This window comes from Furipterus horrens, unplaced genomic scaffold (genome assembly GCF_987537825.1).
Source record: "Furipterus horrens unplaced genomic scaffold, mFurHor1.1.pri manual_scaffold_2, whole genome shotgun sequence".
In the NCBI taxonomy this organism is placed as follows: Eukaryota; Metazoa; Chordata; class Mammalia; order Chiroptera; family Furipteridae; genus Furipterus; species Furipterus horrens.
The window spans coordinates 98,443,935-98,463,177 of NW_028327172.1; positions in this window are offsets into that span (position 1 = coordinate 98,443,935).

The following is a 19,243-nucleotide window of genomic DNA, read 5'->3' on the forward strand; positions in this document are numbered from 1 at the left end:
TGCTCAGGAAGGCTTTTTTTTTTTTTTTTTTCTTTAATATGTCTGAATTTTTTGTTGTTATTGGCTTTAGCAAGAGAATTGGAGTGTTAGGTATTTCAGCTCAGACATCATAATAAAAACGGAGTCACCATTTATTTTTGACCTAAAACCAAGTCTTGATTATGTGCTGTGGATCATCCTTAAGCTTAGTTCATACTTTGGAGCATCACTTCCCTCAGGAAACTGTCTTTGAACATTCATCCTCACTTCCCATAATAGCCGTTGCATATTTAATTGTCTTTTATATCTAAACTGTGAGTTACTTGAGGGTTAAAACTGTTACATATCTCTTCTTCATAGTCTTGGTGTCTATCTTGGTGCCTTGTATGTAACAGGAATTTAATGATGGCTACATAAATGAATGAATGACTAATAAAGGCTTTATACTGATTTCTTAAATTTTTGACATTTCCTTCAACAAGTTGCTTTTATCTTTGAGAATAAGAGTTCAATCTGTCCTTCAAGGACTGAATCTTGACAAATACCTGAGAAACTTGCTCAGACTTGTTAGAGACTCGTGCTTTTTCCCCTCTTTCTCACAGAGCTAATCTCTGCTTCACTGAGAGCTTTCCTTTCCAGGGATTCATGTTTCAGCAAGTCAAGTGGCAAATGAGTAGACATTAACTTGGTGTCAGAAAGAAGTCAGCCTGGGACCACAAAATACATTTTAAAATCCACACAAAGAGAATTCATTTATTTAAAATGTTTCAACTTTTTAAAAAATATTTTTGCAAGGACAATATGAGGTAAATGCGTCTGTGAGTGTGTGTGTATTTCTGTGTGTGTGTGTTCTTTTAAAATGCACTTAAGCAGAGGTCATTTTCTTTTATCAGGAACTTGCTCTTCAGGAGTGATCAGTTCACATTTAACCTAAAAGCCACATAGCAGAGTCAGCAGTCAGCTACCACAAAGGCTTCAGTAGGAGTCTTACTAGGAAAATGAGTGTCATAAATAGCTTTTCACTTACAAGATTATTGTCTTGTGTGAGGGGAGGTGGAAGAGGGAAAAAGGGATAAATGGAAGCAGAAAGAGACTTGCCTTTGTGTGATGGGTGCACAATGCAGTGCGCAGATGATGTGTTATAGTGTTGTACACTTGAAACTTGTATGGTTTATCAATCAATGTCATCCAGTAAATTCAATAAAAAATAAAAGTTTTCTAGAGTAAAACAATAAGTAAAATAAAATAAAATTAGTGTCTCGCTAAACTGTATGATGGATGTAAGAAATGGGCACTTTTCACACAGAAATAAAACAAAACAGAACACCCCAAGTTTTGTTAGTGTTACAGGCAAGTCTACTTAATGGAGGAATAGATCATTCTAATTTTATAAAGACTTTTCTAGAGAAAAGAGAAAATTTACCCCAAACTAATTTCAGAACGCAAGCATAACTTTGATTTTAAAATTAATAGGAATAGTAACCTGTAAGACCATAAAAAAGACAAAGATGTCCACTTTCACCATGTCCCATCAACATGTCCCAGCCAACAGAAGTCAAGAAAAAAAATTCAAGTCATGAGAGTTAAAAGGAAGAAAGTAACATAATAATATTTCAGGCTGATATGACTGTTTTCACAGAAAAGTGAAAAGAATTAACATATAAATTAGTATATATAAAAAGGAGAGATGATCCAAGGTCGCAGAGGAGTAAGTGGAACCCAGGACCAATCTGGAATTACAACTTAATTATGGAGAAGTCATCTGGAATAACCAACTGAACAGTAGCTGTAGAGAAGTCTTATAACCACAGAGAAACAGAAGCGGCCACGTCATCACAACGTGACTGATAGAAAATGCGGAGACGTGAAAGGGCTGGCTGGGCTCTCATGGGTGGCAGCTGAAGTGACTGAGAAAGAGCTCAGCAGCCAGGGGTTCCCTTCTGAGAAAGGCAGGGTCTAAAGCCCCAGCTGAGCTTCCCAGACTATAGCAATAGAGTGGAAAGTAAAATAGTATCTGGCTGTGAAATGTGAAAAGCCACAGGGTTTTTTGCTGGCCTGAAAGAAATAGCTGGAGACAAAGAGCTCCTAAACTGATCACATATGAAAATATTTTGGCACCCACTTACCCTGGGCTCAAGCAGAGGGAGGGCACAGAGGACTAGAGACACTTGGGAAGAATTTCGGGGGGGGTGGCCTTGAAGAGAGAATCGAGGGAGCAGCCTACCAAATCCCAGTGCTGACTGATTCCCCATACTGCAGGCAGACCATTGCCCTCCAAGTGGCATCAGCCTGAGGGGAAGCAAAGGCCCCGCCTGTAGGAATTAATCTGCCCCACCCTCAGTGCTTAAGCCTGATGGCTGATCACAGATTGAATAGATTAGTAACTAAAGGAGACAGACAAAGGCAGTAGACCTGTGGTAGTCTACAACAGGCTGCCTAGGCCCAGACTGGGACATGATCAGATGCCACAAGAACAGATCCAGGAAGTGCAGATCAATCCAAGAAGCAGCAACAAACATGGATTATAGGGAAGGTCAATTAGCTCAGCGACCTGAAAGAAAACCACAAAGAACTCCAGGGAAACTACAAGAAACTTACTGAGAATTACACCAGTATTAAAAAGGACACAGAAACTATCAATAAGAGCCAGAAGGAAATGAAGAATACAATTTCTGAATTGAAGAACACAGTAGAAGGAATTAAAATCAAGCTAGAGGAAGCAGAAAATTGGATCAGTGAACTGGAACACAATGTAGAAAAAAATTCCCAGACAGTGCAACAAAATGAAAAAAGACTGAAAAAGAATGAAGAGGTTTTAAGAGAGCTGAAGGAACATGAAATGTAATAATATTTGTATCATAGGAATACCAGAAGGAGAAGAAGAGGAGCAAGGAATAGAAACCTGTTTGAAAAAGTTATTACAGAAAACTTCCCTAACTTGATGAGAGAAAAAGTCATGCAAGTTCAGGAAGCACAAAGGGTCCCAATAAAGATGAACCCCAACAGGCCCACTCCAAGAGACATCATAATTAAAATGGCAACATAGAAAGACAAAGAGAGAATCCTAAAAGTGTTACGGCTACATAGGCGAGATTGAACACTCTGAAGAGGTGTATAAAGTTAAGCAAAGGATTTTTAATAATGGCCAGGAGTTGGGCAGACCCTGAGCAGGTCTCTAACATGCTCCAACCTACAATGGAGTCTAAACGCTGGGTTTTTATACTGGTGCAGTCTCTTTGTTTCTTCTTTGGCGGGAAACAGCCTTAGGAAGAGGGGGCTGGGCAGGACTGCAGGAATGTCTTGGCAGTAACAGGAACAGAAATTCGCAAGGCTAAAGGTTATCTTCGACGGCAGCATAGCTCTTCAGCCAGGGACGAACTCCCTGTGAAGCAATTTATTTTCAAAGGGCTAGACGTTCTGCAAAGCACAACCTTCACAAATGTTATAAACCAGACACAAGCAAGCAAATGGGAGGTGATAGAGGCTGAAGTCCTTTTAGCTTGTAAATCACTAATTGCTATAACACTCCTTCTTACATTCCTTTTTCCAAGGCCTTTTAGCAAGTCCTTGCTACTTCTTACAAAGAACATTTAAAGCCCTTACATACTTACATATTGAAACTTTTTACAGGAACTATTTGGTGCCCCTACAAAAGCAGCAAGAGAGAAACAGCTAATGACACACAAAGGAGCTCCAATAACACTATCATCAGATTTCTCAACACAAACACTACAAGCCAGAAGGGAATGGCAAAAAACAGTCCAAGGAATGAAAAGCAAAGGCGTACAATCAAGAATACTCTACCCAGCAAGGCTCCTATTCAAAATGAAAGGTGAAATAAGGAGTTTCTGAGACGAAAGAAGGCTAAAGGAATACATCTCCTCCAAACCAGCACTACAAGAGATGCTAAAGGGTCTGCTTTGAGAAAATGAAGAAACAGAGAGAGACAGAGAGGAATACAAGTATAAAGGGGGGAAATGACAATGTATAAGTACCTATCAATAAAAACCTTAAATGTAAATGGGTTAAATGCACCAATCAAAAGACATAGGGTAGCTGAATGAATTAGAAAGCATGACCCACATATATGCTGTCTATAAGAGACCCACCTCAAACAAAAGATCTTCACATACTGAAAGTGAAGGGACGAAAATAATTATTTCAAGCAAATGGACATGAAAAAAGAGCTGGGTAGCAATACTTGTATCAGACAAAACTGATCACAGCAAAGGCCATAAAAAGAGACAAAGAAGGACATTTCATATCACTTAAGGGAACAATTCATCAAGATGATATGACCCTGTAAACATATATGCACCCAACATAGGAGAACCCAAATATGTAAGGAAAATTTTGAAGACTTCAGGAAGGATATACATAGCAACACACTTATAGTAGGGGACTTTAACACCCCATTGTCAACAATGGACAGATCTCCTAAGCAAAGAAACACTAAGCAAATTGAGGCATTGAATAATACTCTAGATCAAATGGACTTAATTGGTATATATAGAACTTTCCACCCCAAAGAAACTTAATATGAATTTTTTTCAAGTGCACATGGAACATTCTCAAAGATAGACCACATGGTAGAACACAAAGCAAGCCTCAAAAAATTCTAGAAAACTGAAATTATATCATGCATCTTCTCAGATCACAATACCTTGAAACCGAAAATCAACCTCAAGGAAAAAACTCAAAAACATTCGCACTCATGGAGAATGAATACCATCCTATTAAATAATGAGTGGGTTAACAATGACATCAAGGAAGAAATCAAGAAGTCTCTGGAAACACACAACAACCCAAAACCTATGGGATACAGCAAAAGCAGTCCTGAGAGGAAAGTTTATAGCAATACAGGCCTACCTAAAAGTGATAGAAGAATTTCAAAAAAAAAAACTCTAACCTTATAGCTACAAGAACTAGAGGAACAACAACAAACAAAGCCCAGAGTGAGTAGAAGAAAGAAAATCATCAAGATTAGAGCAGAATTAAATGACATGGAAACTAAACAAGCAATTCAAAAGATCAATACAACCAGGAGCTGGTTCTTTGAAAAGATAAACAAAATTGACAAGTCTTTAACCAGGCTTGGTTATCAAGAAAAAAAGAGAAAGGACCCAAATAAATAAAATCAGAAATGAAAGAGGAGAAATCAGAACCGATACCACAGAAATACAAAGGATTGGAAGAAATTACTATGAACAATTGTATCACAAGAAATTTGACAACCTAGATGAAATGGGCAAATTTCTGGAAACATATAATCTTCCAAAACTGAATCAGAAAAGAAGCAGAAAGTCTGAACAGACCAATAACAATTAGTGAAATTGAAGCAATAATCAAAAAAACTCCCTGCACAGAAAAGCCCTGGACCAGGTGCTTCACAGGTGAATTTTACAAAACATTTTGGAAAGAACTAACTTCTATCCTTTTAAAACTATTCCAAAAAATCCAAGAAGAGGGAAGAGTCCCAAACTTTTTCTATGAAGTCAGGATTACTCTAGTTCCAAAACCATGTCAAGACACAACAAAGGAAAAAAAAAAAACAAACTACAGGCCAATATCACTGATGAACACAGATGCTAAAATCTTCAACAAAATATTGGCAACCCAGATCCAGCAACACATTAGAAAGATCATACATCACGATCAAGTGGGATTCATCCCAGGGATGTAAGGATGGTTTAATATTCACAAATCAATAAACGTAATACACCACATAAACAAAATGAAAGACAAAAACCACATGATCATATCAACAGATGCAGAAAAAGCATTTGATAAAGTACAACACCTATTTATGATTAAAATACTCAGCAAAAGAGAACAGAGGCAGCCTACCTCAACATAATAAAGGCCATATACAAGAAACCTCAAGTCAACATCATATTCAATGGACAAAAACTCTTAGCATTCCCCCTGAGGTCAGGAACAAGATAAGGATTCCCACTCTCTCCACTCCTATTCAACATAGTATTGGGAGTTCTAGCCACAGCAATTAGACAAGAAAGAGAACTAAAACGCATCCAAATTGGAAAAGTTGAAGTAAAACTGTCATTATTTGCAGATGACATGATAGTGTACATAAAAAACCCTATGGACTCCATGCAAAAACCACTTGACCTAATAAGTGAATTTTGCAAAATAGCAGGGTACAAAGTCAATATTCAGAAATTGAAGGCATTTCTGTACACCAACAATAAAAAATCAGAGATAGAAACTGGAAAAAAATATCCCATTTACTATTGCAACAAGAAAAATTAAGTACCTAGGAATAAACTTAACCAAGGAGGTAAAAGACCTATACTTGGAAAACTACATAGAACTGAAGAAAGAAATTAAGGAAAATACAAATAAATGGAAGCATACACCATGTTCATGGATGGGAAGAATCAACATCATTAAAATTCTCATACTACCCTAAGCAATTTATAGATTCAATGCAATCCCTATTAAAATACCAATGACATATTTCACAGACCTAGAACAAATACTTCAAAAATTTATATGGAACCAAAAAAACCCCCAAAGAGCCCCAGCAATCTTGAGGAAGAAGAACACAGTAGAAATAATCAGAATATCTGATACCAAACTATATACTACAAGGCCACAGTAATCAAAACAGTATGAGACTGGTATAAGAACAGACATATACATCAATGGAAGAGAATAGAGAGGCCAGAAATAAACCCAGGTCTATATGGTCAACTAATATTTGACAAAGAAGGAAGGAACATCAAATGGAGTGAGAAGAGCCTCTTCAATAAATGGTGTTGGGAGAATGAGACAGGGATAGGCAAAAAAATGAAACTAGACACCAGCTTACACCACACATCAGAATAAACTCAAGATGGATCAAAGACTTAAAATGTAAGCCCTGACACCATAAAAGTCCTAGAGGAAAACACAGGCAGGAAAATTTCAGATATCCTACATAGCAATATTTTCACTGATATATCTCCTAAGGCAAGGGAAATAAAGGAAAGAATAAACAAATGGGACTACATCAAACTGAGGAGTTTCTGCTCAACAAAAGAAAACATCAGCAAGATGAAAAGGGAAACAACCATATAAGAAAATATATTTGCCAATGATACCTCCAACAAGGGATTATTCTCCAAAATACATAAAGAACGTATACAACTCAACACCAAGAAGACAGACAACCCAATTAAAAAATTTGCAAAAGACCTGAACAAACACTTCTCTAACAAGGACATACAGAGGGTCCATAGGCATATGAAAGAATGCTCAACATCACTAGCCATCAGAGAGATGCAAATAAAAACCACAATGAGATATCACTTCACACCTGTCAGAATGGCCATCATCAACAAATCAACGAAAAACATGTGCTAGCGAGGATGCAAAAAAAAAAAAAAAAAAGGAAACCCTGGTGCACTGCTGTTGGGAATGCAGACTAGTGCAGCCACTATGGAAAACTGAGGACGGTCGCCCCCAACGCCCTCGGCTCAATGGAAACTCACTGTCCAGCAGTGGTCTCGGGATCGCGAATGAGAGACAGTAAGTAACCCAAACACTGTATTTTGTCTGGGAGGAGGAAAAGTGGCTGATCTCTCCAGGGGAGAAAAGCCCCGATCAAGCCTTCTAAGCTCTTTTTATTGAGAAGGGTATCCAGGGGATACAGAGTCAAGATACACAAATCATCAATCAATTTCAAATGCTTGGATTACTGTTAACAACACTGATTACTAATAACAACGTAAGGAACACGGTGAGCATTCTGGGTCACAGTCCACTAGGCATCCTGGCACTATATGGACATCGAGTGAATACACCTTCCGGGTAGTTGATGTTACACAGGGTCTATAACTAACTTAAGAGATGACAAAAACAGAGCAAGCTTCAAAGCAGAATATTCATTCTTTAAATCCAATTCCCACGGGGATCCCCTGAATGGGCCTTCGGGTCATGTCCATCTCCAGCCTTCCTAGCCTTCCGGTCAAGACTTACAGGCCTCCCGAGGAGGTGGGGGGTGGCTAGCTTTCGGCCAGGCTACAATTCCCGAAACCACACAGGGCAGTCCCCTACAAAGAACAAACAAAGTGGAGGTTGGGGGCTCACACCAGTTGTGAGCTGAGCCAGGAGTCTCAGATATGGTGCCCATCTGCTGGCTCTGTGGGTGGAGGGCTCATCAAAGGAACAATGGTGCCTGCCAGCACTTCTCTCTGGGAGAAATCTGCCCTACCCCAGCTCTCGTGCCTAATGCCAGACAACTTAGTTTCTTCCCATGTATTCCTGGTGCCTTTCAAGCTGCTGCCCCAGCACTGGAGCTCAGAGTGCATGAGTCCAAGTAAATCCATGGGTGAGCCCTTTAAGAGGAACGGCCTAGGACTCCAGTAACCCTCCTTATCATTCAGCCACATGCCCCACTGTTGTTTTTTTTTTACAGCCAGAAATATGATATGGGAACTTCTCTTCCTGGCAGTGGAATCTGAGAATGGAGGGCCTGGTGGGGGCCTGGGATGCCTCATTTTGAGATATTCCTCTAGATTTTTATCCATCACACATTGGTGTGGGACCAGCCTTTTGCATCTCTGCCCCTCCTACCAGTGTCAAATGTCTTCTTCTTTATATCTTTGGTTGTAGGACAACCATTCAGCTAAATTTCAGGTGGTTCTGAATGATGGTTGTTCTGTAAGTTAGTCATATTTTTGATGTGGTTGCGGGAGGAGGGCAGTACTGCATTTACCTATACTTGACCAGAATCCAACAATAGAAATTTATTTCTCATGGTTCTGGAGGCTGGAAGTTCAAGATCGTGGTGCCAGCATGGTCAGGTTCTGGTGTGGACCCTCTTCTTCATTGTAGGCTGCCAACTTCTGGTTGTATCTTCACATGGCAAAGAGCAGTGAGAGGAAGCAAGCTCATGTGACTCCCATATGGTGACTAATGAGAGTTCCATCCTCATGACCTCAGCTATTCCTAATTAGCTTCTGCAAAGGCCCCACCTCCTAAAACCATGTCATTGTGGGGTAGGTTTCAACTTATGAATTTGAGGGGACACAAATTTTTAGTCCATAACACCATGTAATCACAGTGATCAAAGGCAACATCACCTGAAACGGGAGAAATCATAGTCGTGCTACCTGGTGAGGTGCCATGAAAAGAATACACTTGTACAATATTTCTGCCAAAGATGCATAATAACCAAAGATTCATCAAATGATGAAGAAATAGAACATCCTACAAAGTAACTGGCCTAATCATCTTCAAATATGCTGAGGTCTTAAAAGTCAAGGAAAGACTGAGAAACTATTTCAGACTGAAAGAGGCAAAAAAGATGTAACAGCTACATGCCCTGTGTGACACTTCTGTTATAAAAGATATAATTGGAGCAATGGGTCATTCTTAAATGGGGTTTGCAGTAATGTATAATGTCAATATCATGACTTCAAGGGTTTTGTTGTGGTTATATAGAGAAGTGTCCTCATTTATAAGAAATACTTTGCTGAAGTGTTTAGGGGTAATAGGGCATCAGGTCAGCAATGTAGTCTCAAATTATTCAGAAAAAATGTTGTAATATATTTATTTTCCTATAACTTTGAGATTGCTTAAAATACACCAAAAGGAGAAAAGAAAGAAGGAACTAAAGAAAGTCAGAAGTTAAACTATGTCTGTGGCATTATCAAAGATGTTTAATTTACAGTCAAGAAGAATGTCAAATGCCTTGCAACTGGATGTCTTTCCGATAAGACAGTCCTACAGATTTAGAGACTTGTATGTGGGTTATGTTACATAAATTAACATGTGTTTTCTGTTTTCAAAGGGCATAAGCCTACGATCTCATTACCTGAGTGATTGTCTGTACATATGGGCCTCACTTAATCCTGTCTGCATTGCTGCCTCCTGAGACTCAATGGTTTGGCTGAACTAAGTGGCTGGGTTGGTGAAGAATGGGGTGGTCTGTGGGCTTCACTTTAAAACTGGTTTCTCTTTTCTATCCTAATGGCTTGGACAGAAAGAGCCCAGAGGCCTGAGAGGGGGGAAACCTAAAATATTTCCCTCAGTCCAAACTAAGTATAATGGGCAAAAGGGTTTTGGACAGGTGAGATGTACCTGGCATACCTTCCTCCAAAGAAGCCCTTCTTTTCCCTAATGTGGGACATTGAAAAATTAATACCTGTCTTTTGTCATCTAGTGGTTACGGATTGAATGATGTCCTTTAACCCTGTTGCCCCCAGAATACAACAAGGATGCCAGCCTGTTAAACCAAGCATGCCGTTGTCCAGAGACAACCAACCAACCTGGAGTCTGCACGATCCTTCCCCTTGTGGGAAGGCCACCCTCCCCTCCACACCCCCACTCTTATTAGGGATTTCTTGACCCAAGGGTACGTAGGACGACGACCATGTCCAGCTTGAAGCAGCTAGAGGAGCTTGAGACCTTCGTCCATTGTCCTTTATAAGATTGTAAAGGGTCTTAAGTCTGAGAGGGAGGGATTGTTATTTTTTATTGTTAAAATAATTAATTAATCATTTATTTATTTAAAAAAAAGAAGAAGAATATATGAAAGGGTGAGGCAGGAGAGCTTGTATGTACGACCCATGGGCATGGACTTGGGGAGGGGATTGTTGGGGAAGGGGGGTGCTGGGCGGAGGGGAGCAAAGGGGAAAAAATTGGAACTATTGTGACAATATAATCAATAAAATATACTTAAAAAAAAGAAAAAAAAAAGACAGTGTTAGTAACTGCTATACATTTTAAAGATTGCTTTGTTATTAAAAAGAGCTAGGTAGCTGAATATTAGAGAGCTTACTTAAAGCCACTGAAGGGAACCAAAAGTTTTGCCTTTTTGGATATTGATCCTTAAGCTGGTTATTAGGAAAAGATTCAGAAAGAATCTTTGACCCTCCTCCTCTTCTTGCCTAATAGATTCAGAAAGGGAACCTTAGTATTATTACCACAGCATTAGACAGAAGACTCCAAGCAGGAGCCTGTTAACTAAATCCTACAACCACCCCCCATCTCATTCATTATTTCTGGTTCTCTAGCAGAAATTTATCTGCCATTTGTGTTTCATTACTCCCCAATTACATGCAAATCACCCATAAAAAAAAAAAAAAAGAAAAGAAAGTCAGATCTTAAGTTCTCTTTACATTACAGTGAAGTGGGAGAAGGGATAAAAAGGAAAAGTATGACCCACAAATCATACTTAACATATAATTTTAATGACCTCATCTTGCCTCACATTCTGAGTAGTTGTGAAGAGTTAACTAAAGGGACCATTGTGGGTCATTTCTTGTTTTTTGTTGTTCATCTTCCAGTAGTCCCCACAAGGAGTAAAACCAAAAGATTCCAGGTGATTCACAGATTAAAAATGGAGGAGGAAAATTTTCTAACTCCTGGACATAATATGGAAGTATTAGGACTTAATGATCAGTGATCAGTGGTGACAAGTTCCCCCCGGAACTTGTTATTAACTAATGTTATTAAGCATCTGTTTTATGCACTATTGGACATTTGTATGGAAATAGAAATGTTCTTTGGAAAAATGTTCAAATAATTTGACCATTTTTTAAATTGGGCTAATAGACTTTTTATTATTGAGTTATGAGTTCTTTGTATGTTCTAGATACTTGAGCCTTATCAGATATATGATTTGCAAATATTTTTCACCATTCTGTGGGTTAACTTTCCAGTTTCCTTATAGTGTCCTTTGACATACAAAAGTTTTAAATTTTGATGAAATCCAATTTATCTAGTTTTCTTTGGTTGCTTATGCTTTTGGTATCCTATCTAAAATATTATTACCTAATTCAAGGTCATAAAGATTTACCCCTTTGTTTTCTTCTTAGAGTTTGATACTTTTAGTTCCTATGTTTAAATCTTTAATTTATTTTGAGTTAGTTTTATAAATGGTGTAAAACTGAGGTCCAAATTCATTTTTTTGCATGTGGATATCCAGTTGTCTTAAGACCATTTGTTCAGAAGACTATTTCCCCATTGAATAATCTTGGCACATTTGTCAAAAGTTAATTGACCATAAAACATATGAGTTTATTTCTGAACTCTCAAGTTTATTCCATTGATCTCTGTGTCCTTATGCCTGTGCCACACTGTCTTAATTACTGTAGCTTTCTAGTAACATTTAGAGTCAGAAAGTATGAGTCCTCCAACTTTGTTCTTTTTCAAGTTTGTTTATTTTGATTCCATGTAAATCTGAAGATCAACTTTTTATTTCTGAAAAAAAGGAAAAAAAGGCTGTTGAAATTTTGATAAGGATTGTATTGAATCTGCATATTGCTTTGGGAAGTATTGCCATATTAAAAATATTAAGAGCCCTGGCCAGGTAGCTCAGTTGGTTAGAACACGGATCCCCAACCCCCAAGCCATGGACGAATATCAGTCCCTGGCCTGTTAGGAACTGGGCTGCACAGGAGGAAGTGAGTGGCAGGAGAGCGAGAGAAGATTCATCTGTATTTACAGCCACTCCCCATTGCTCACATAACCACCTGAGATCCACCTCCTGTCAGAGCAGTGGTGGCATTAGATTTTCATGGGAACACAAATCCTACTTAAACTGGGCACAAAAGAGATCTAGATGGCACACTCTTTATGAGAATCTAATGTCTGACGAGCTAAGATGGAGCTGAGGTGGTGATGCTAGTGCTGGGGAGTGGCTGCAAATACAGATAATTATTAGCAGAAGGTTTGACTGCACAGAGGCCATAATAAATCAGTTGCTTGCAGACTCATATCAAAACCCTATCAGTGACTGGCAAGTGACAATTAAGCTGCATCGGTTGGCACATTTTACATTGGCAAGTGAATTGATGTACTTCAATTGTACAGCTACATGTGGTGGCAGGCTTTAAGTCAGAATCTGACCCTTATATTAGTCTGCATGTGGTCTGCCCATTATTTACTTACCACTTCCATCTGCGCCTCTTTCCCACACTGCGCACTTGTCTCAGTCAGTTTTGGTGAGCCCACAAGCTAACCCTAGCCTAAATGAGTAAAAAACAAATGTCACTGGAGAGCTTCTTTGAAAAGGGAGAAAGACCCAATGATGAGACAGCATAAGACTCTAAGACTGCCAACAAAAAGAAAGCTGCATTTAAAAGAAAATACCAAGAGTCCTACTTAAATTACGGGTTCATTGCAATAGGTGATCTACATTCTCCAAGCCCACTTTGTATAGTATGTGGTGACTGGCTATCCAATGAAGCCATGAAAGCTTCAAAACTGCTTGGTCACATGGAGAACAAGCACCCTGCATTAAAAGACAAGCCTTTGGAGTTTTTCAAAAGAAAATAAACATGAGCACCAAGAACAGAAGCAATAGTTGAAGGCCACCACTTCATCAAATATGTCTGCACTGAGAGCGTCATTCTTAGTGGTTAAAGCTAAGAAGCCCTTTACTATGGGTGAAGAGTTGATCCTGCCTGCTGCTAAGGACATTTGTTGTGAACTTTCAGGAGAAACTGTCATTCAAAAGGTGGCACATGTTCCTCTTTATGCTAGCCCCATAACTGGATGAGTTGATGAAATAGCAGAGGATATTGAGGCACAATTGTTAGAGGATTAATGAGTCACTGTTGTACGCAATCCAGGTTGATGAGTCTGCCAATACTGACAAGGCAACAATGCTTGTTTTTGTGCGATATACTTTTCAGGAGGATGTGCATGGGGGTATGTTATGTGCACTTTTGTTGCCAGCCAACACCACAGCTACAGAACTATTCATCTTTGAATGATTACATATCAGGAAAACTGAATTGGTCATTTTGTGTCAGTATATGCACGGACAGAGCAGCTGCCATGACAGGGTGACTTTCTGGTTTCACTACTCGGGTCAAAGAGGTCACTTATGAGTCTACACTGTGTCATCCATAGAGGAATGCTGGCTAGCCGAAAAATATCACCTGAACATAACAATGTTTTGCAGGATATGATTCAAATTATCAACCACATTAAAGTACATTCCTTTAACTCATGTCTGTTCACACAGCTCTGTGAGGAGATGGACAAGAGCACACACGTCTTCTCGTATACACAGAAGTGAGATGACCTTCTAAAGGTATATCACTGGCCAGAGTTTCTGAGTATGAGACCTGCTCCAGAGATTTCTTTTAGAAACAGTCACCACTGGCAGCACATTTCAGTGACACAGAATGGGTCACAAAACTCGCTTACTTGTGTCACAAATACTCAATGAACTCAATCTGTCACTTCAGAGGGAGTGACAACTGTGTTCAGGTTGGCAGATAAAGTGGCTGCATTTAAGGCCAGACTGGAATTAAGGGGGAGACAAGTGAATACTGGGATTTTTGACATTTCAAACATTATCAGAGAGTTTGAAAGAGACTAAGGAGCCAGGGCCTTTTTTTCTCTCTGCTGGTGTAGATCACCTATCTCAGCTTTCAGAAAAGCTTGAGCATTACTTCCCAACCACAAAAGACCCCTGAACTGGGAAGGAATGAATCGCAACCCATTTGTGAATAAGCCAGGTGAATGGACTTTGTCCGTGCTAGAAGAGGATCAGCTGCTTGAGATTGCAGATGACAGTGGTCTTAAAAGTATGTTTGAGACAACTTCAAATCTCCATACGTTCTGGATCAAAGTCAAGGCAGAATATCCTGAGATTGCCACAAAAGCACTGAAAAACCTACTTCCATTTCCAACATCCTATCTTTGGGAAGCAGGGTTTTCTGCAGTGACAGCAACCAAAACGAGATTACAGAGTAGAATGGACATCAGCAACGCATTTCAGGTGTCACTGTTTCCCATCACTCCCCAATGGCGCTGTCTAGTTGCAGGAAATCAAGCTCGGGGCTCCCACTGGTTCTGCATTATGATAAGTTGTATACTTATTTCGTTATATGTTACAATGTAATAATAATAGAAATAAAGTGCACAATACATGTAATGCACTTGAATCATCCCAAAACCATACCCCTGCTTCATCCCTGGAAAAATTGTCTTCCACAAAACCAGTTCCTGAGTTAGAGTGTCATCCCGATATGCCAAGGTTGTGATTTTGATCCCAGTCAGAGTGCATACAAGAAGCAACCAATGAAGAAATGAATAAATGGGCGGAACAACAAGTCAATTTCTCTATCTATCTGTCTCCATCTCTCTCCCCCTCCCTCCCTTCCTCTCTCTAAAATAAATAATTTTTAAAAAAATTAAGTCTTTCAGGAATATGGGACGCCCTTCCATTTTTTTTTTTTAGGTCTCCTTTACTTTCTTTTAGCAATGTTTTTTGTATTTTTCTGGATCACTTTGCCAGTTCTTTTATGTTCATCCCATCCTTATTGCTTCTTAGAAATAAAATACAGGCTATAATTTCTGTCTTTTATTAAATAGGGCATTCAGCCAATTCACATTTAATGTAACAAGTATTATAAAGTAGTTGATTTTAATCCTTTCATACTACTTTACTATTTTATATTATTGTTTCCTATCTTCCTTTTCCTTGAGTTTGCTGATATGACCACACTCTCCTTTCTCGTCTCCCCTGTGCTTTTAATTTGAAGATTTGCAGTCAAGTTGGTTTCCAACTGAAAGAAGGATGTGAGGGGGCAGCTCAGGGATGCCTGGGCCCTGACTCTGAGCCTCACTTCAGCTCCCACGGCGAGGCTTTGATGGCTCTGAATTTGGCTCAAGAACCAGCAGACATTCATGTTTGTATTCATTCCTGAAATGGACATATTAGCATTTCTTTCTGGAAATTTTATTATTCACATGTAAGTTCTTCTGGATCTAACTTTCAAGCATTTTTTTATCTGTTCTTTCAATATTTCCATCTGCTTGTGATTTTTTTCTATATTTTGAGATTTCTCTTGTGTTGACTCTTCTGGGCTACTAATGCAGAGCTCAACCATCCTCTGCTTCAACTCATCAATTAAAAATTTAAATGCAAAAGGCATTAAATGTTTCTTATTTCTGCAAAGTATATTTATGCTGTCGCTGAGTCTCTTTGATTTTGTTTTTTTACGACTTTTTGGTACAAGTAGCTGAATGTCCACATTCATCCTTGCTCTTCTGCGGGCAAGACCCTTCAGGTGGGCTCTTCTTTTCTCTGCTCTCTCTCTCTCACAGCTCCAAGGAGATACTTTGGCTCTGGCTGCCTTGTGTCAGGTGTTTATGGCAGCTGGCAGGTGGCAAGGGTGCAAGGACCAGGGAGGCTCTTTTGACCCTGCTCTCTTCAGCTGCAAAACTAGCCCTCTGCAAACTCAGGGCTTGGGACCACTGCCTGGAAGAGGGGCAGGTGTGCAGGCCATCTTCTGCCCAGCTCTCTTCAGACACTGTGTCCTAGTCATTGCATGGGGCTCCCTACTCCTCTTCCCATTGCCATCCTGACCAGGGGACCCTGGTCCTGAGCCTTTCACCCTGGGTATGACAGGAGGCCTCCCTCTTCACCTGCCTGCAGGCCTCAGCTTCTGCTACATCAGGAAAGGGAGCTGGTGGCTGAAAGGGGTTAGGAAGGAAAGCCTGCCATCATTGCACTGCTGTAATCTAGTACAAGCCACCGCGACGACTTCCGTGAAAGGACTTCTTCTCTGGCTGCAGAGAGATGAGAAAAATGTTTGGAACAGTATTTATTATTGGTGCCTGTGGAGCCTGAGTCTATCAGCAGGCAAATATTATTTATCGAACACTTAAAATAGTATGTCAGGCCTAGTACTACATTTTTCAGATAAATTATCTCCTTTAACCCTCACAACAATGCTATAGTTTCTGTTCATTGAGAGATATTAAGTAACCTGCTCAAGGTCACTTCAGAAAGCTGTTAGCGGGGCTAGAATTATCCACTGTCTTCAGAGCGTCTGCAGTTCACCCTCGGGCTGGGGACAGAAGCACAGCCTTCCTGACAAACTAGGTTCCACAGCGTTAGTCCGTGCAGCCTGCAAGACATGTGCATGCATATGCACACACGCATACCATTTGTCATGACAACGTGACAAAATGCTGCCACCCTTCTTGGAGGGACAAAACTTTTATGTTCTAAAAAATGAATAAAGCCCTGGCCAGTGTGGCTCAGTTGACTGAACGTATCAAGTAAACTGAAAGTTTGCAGGTTTGGACCCTGATCAGGGGTGTGTGCAAGAGGCAACCAATAATTGTTTCTCACATGGATGTTTCTCTGTCTCTGTCTCTTTCTCTCTCCCCCCACCTCTATTTGCCAAAACTCGTACCAGCAGAGGGAGACAAGGGGCTCTAGCCAAGAACAGTGGGAAGTGCTTGTTTTCCAAATCCAGGCTTCCTCTCAGCATCTCTGCCTTTTCTCCATCTCTTGGGCTGATCCTCACACTTCCAGAGCCCTTTGGATGGCGTCCCTTCAACCAGAGCTCAAGATCTGTGACCTGAGTCCTTCAGGTGGACAGAAGGGTGGCTCACTGGGGTGGTGAAAAAGCAGAGGTATTCCGATATGTGTGAGCACTCCCGGCAAACTAGGCTGCACAATTAAACCCAAAGGAGTCCTGAATAGAGAAACTTCAGACACTGAGACTGGGGTAATGTTGCAAGGTGTTTTTGGTCTGAGATTTTTTCAGACTCCTTAACTCACAGAGACATAGAAGCCTGCAGCCCTGCTTCCACTCTGGAGAACACATTTTTGGTTTTGCAAGCAATTTCAGCCTAGTGTCAGGGAAGGAGATGCCCTCCATCCCCTTCCAAGAAACACAGGTAGCATTTGTCATAGCTCACATAACCAGTTCCTCTAGAGATCCTTTCACCTGACTCACAAAGGGAGCACCGAGAACATTTATACTCTAACCTGGAGAACTGAGGTGCCTCCTTGGATATTTCTGCTGCATATGAAAAAAAAAGCTATTTCATTTAAACCAGTAACATAACTAGGGACTAAATTCAAAAGCAAACTTTTCTCTTAAAAAACAATAACAAAAAGTCCTCCTTTGTCAGTAGTCATCTGAGACAAGTCATGAGTGTCTTCAGCAGTAAGCACTTGAACAATTAGTCTGGTTCTAACAAATAACACTTCCCAGCAGGAATGTTAGGGAGTGAAAGAGTGTGCACGTTAAATTAAGAAGGCTCAGCTTGCAGGGAAGAGGTGCTGAAAACTTAGCGATGTGTTCTCTGCTGCTCCAGAGAGCCAACCTAGAACGTAGCACTTGTCTTGGGCACAAGGCATAAGGGAAAAGAGGTAGGAAAGAGGTCTGTGGAGAAGTGGTGGAACCAGGGAATGGAAAAAGATGTAGCTAGGCTGCCTCCAGCAAGGACTTCTTGTTACCTCAAAGCCCAGGGTCAGAAAACATGGAACATTCTACACCAGCTGGGCAGCCACTGAAACCAGGTGCTGTCACATAGCAGGTTGGGCACAACAGCAAGGGATTCTAGGCAACAGTTCCAAGGTCCTTCCTCAAAGGACCATAACACTAAGTGTAGGGAGTGTGAGGGCAGGACACAGCAGGACAAAGTCCCTCATAACCACCTGAGTTCTGGGCAAAGCAGTCTCACGGTGAAGCTGAGTAACTACACAGAAACTAAGAGAAGAGACCCTTAGTTAAAGCCCAGCCCAATGCACTTGGCCAGTGAAATGGGGGCTGGGGGGTAGGAAGAAGCACAGGAAGCACAGCATTGATTTGAATTTAGCCACTTGAGCTGTATATAAGCTAAAATGATGCTTTTTGTTTTTTTCTAGTCAGCAGTCAACATTTCCTTTAATGTCAGAATACTTCTGTTATATCATTGGCCTCCTTGGTGCAGATGTTTGCTAAACAGTTTACCCTAAACCAGCTTATTTCAGCTAAAAGTAGATCTTTGCTTTTCATGTCTGTCCTTTCGTCCCTAGAAGACAAACATAAAACCACCTGCTTTAAGGAGTTGAGGCTCTCAGCATAAGATTGCAGCTGTGTTGAGAGTCCTCCCATGAGTAGCTGATACCTAAACAAGGCTGGTCATAAAAGCCACAGAAAATTCACATCCTTTTCCTGCAACACCAAAGCTCTGCCAAGAAAAATATCAATCTGGCCATACAGGAAAAAATTAGCAACCCACAAACTTGAGCCATTCCCCAGGAGTGCTAACTTCAACATTGGCTGTAATTCTCAATTACTGCAACTATAAGTAGTAAGCTACTAACAATAGGGAAAAAGAAAATAATAATAAACAAAAATATTTTTAAAACCCTTCCTTATTCCAGTTCTTTTCCACAAGGTGATTCCCAAAGTTTCACTTTTTGCTGGGGGAAAAAAAAAAGGTATTGTGAAACTTGTCAGGAAAATACAAAACAGTAATGTATTTCTCCCTCAAGGGCAGTGCTCAACCA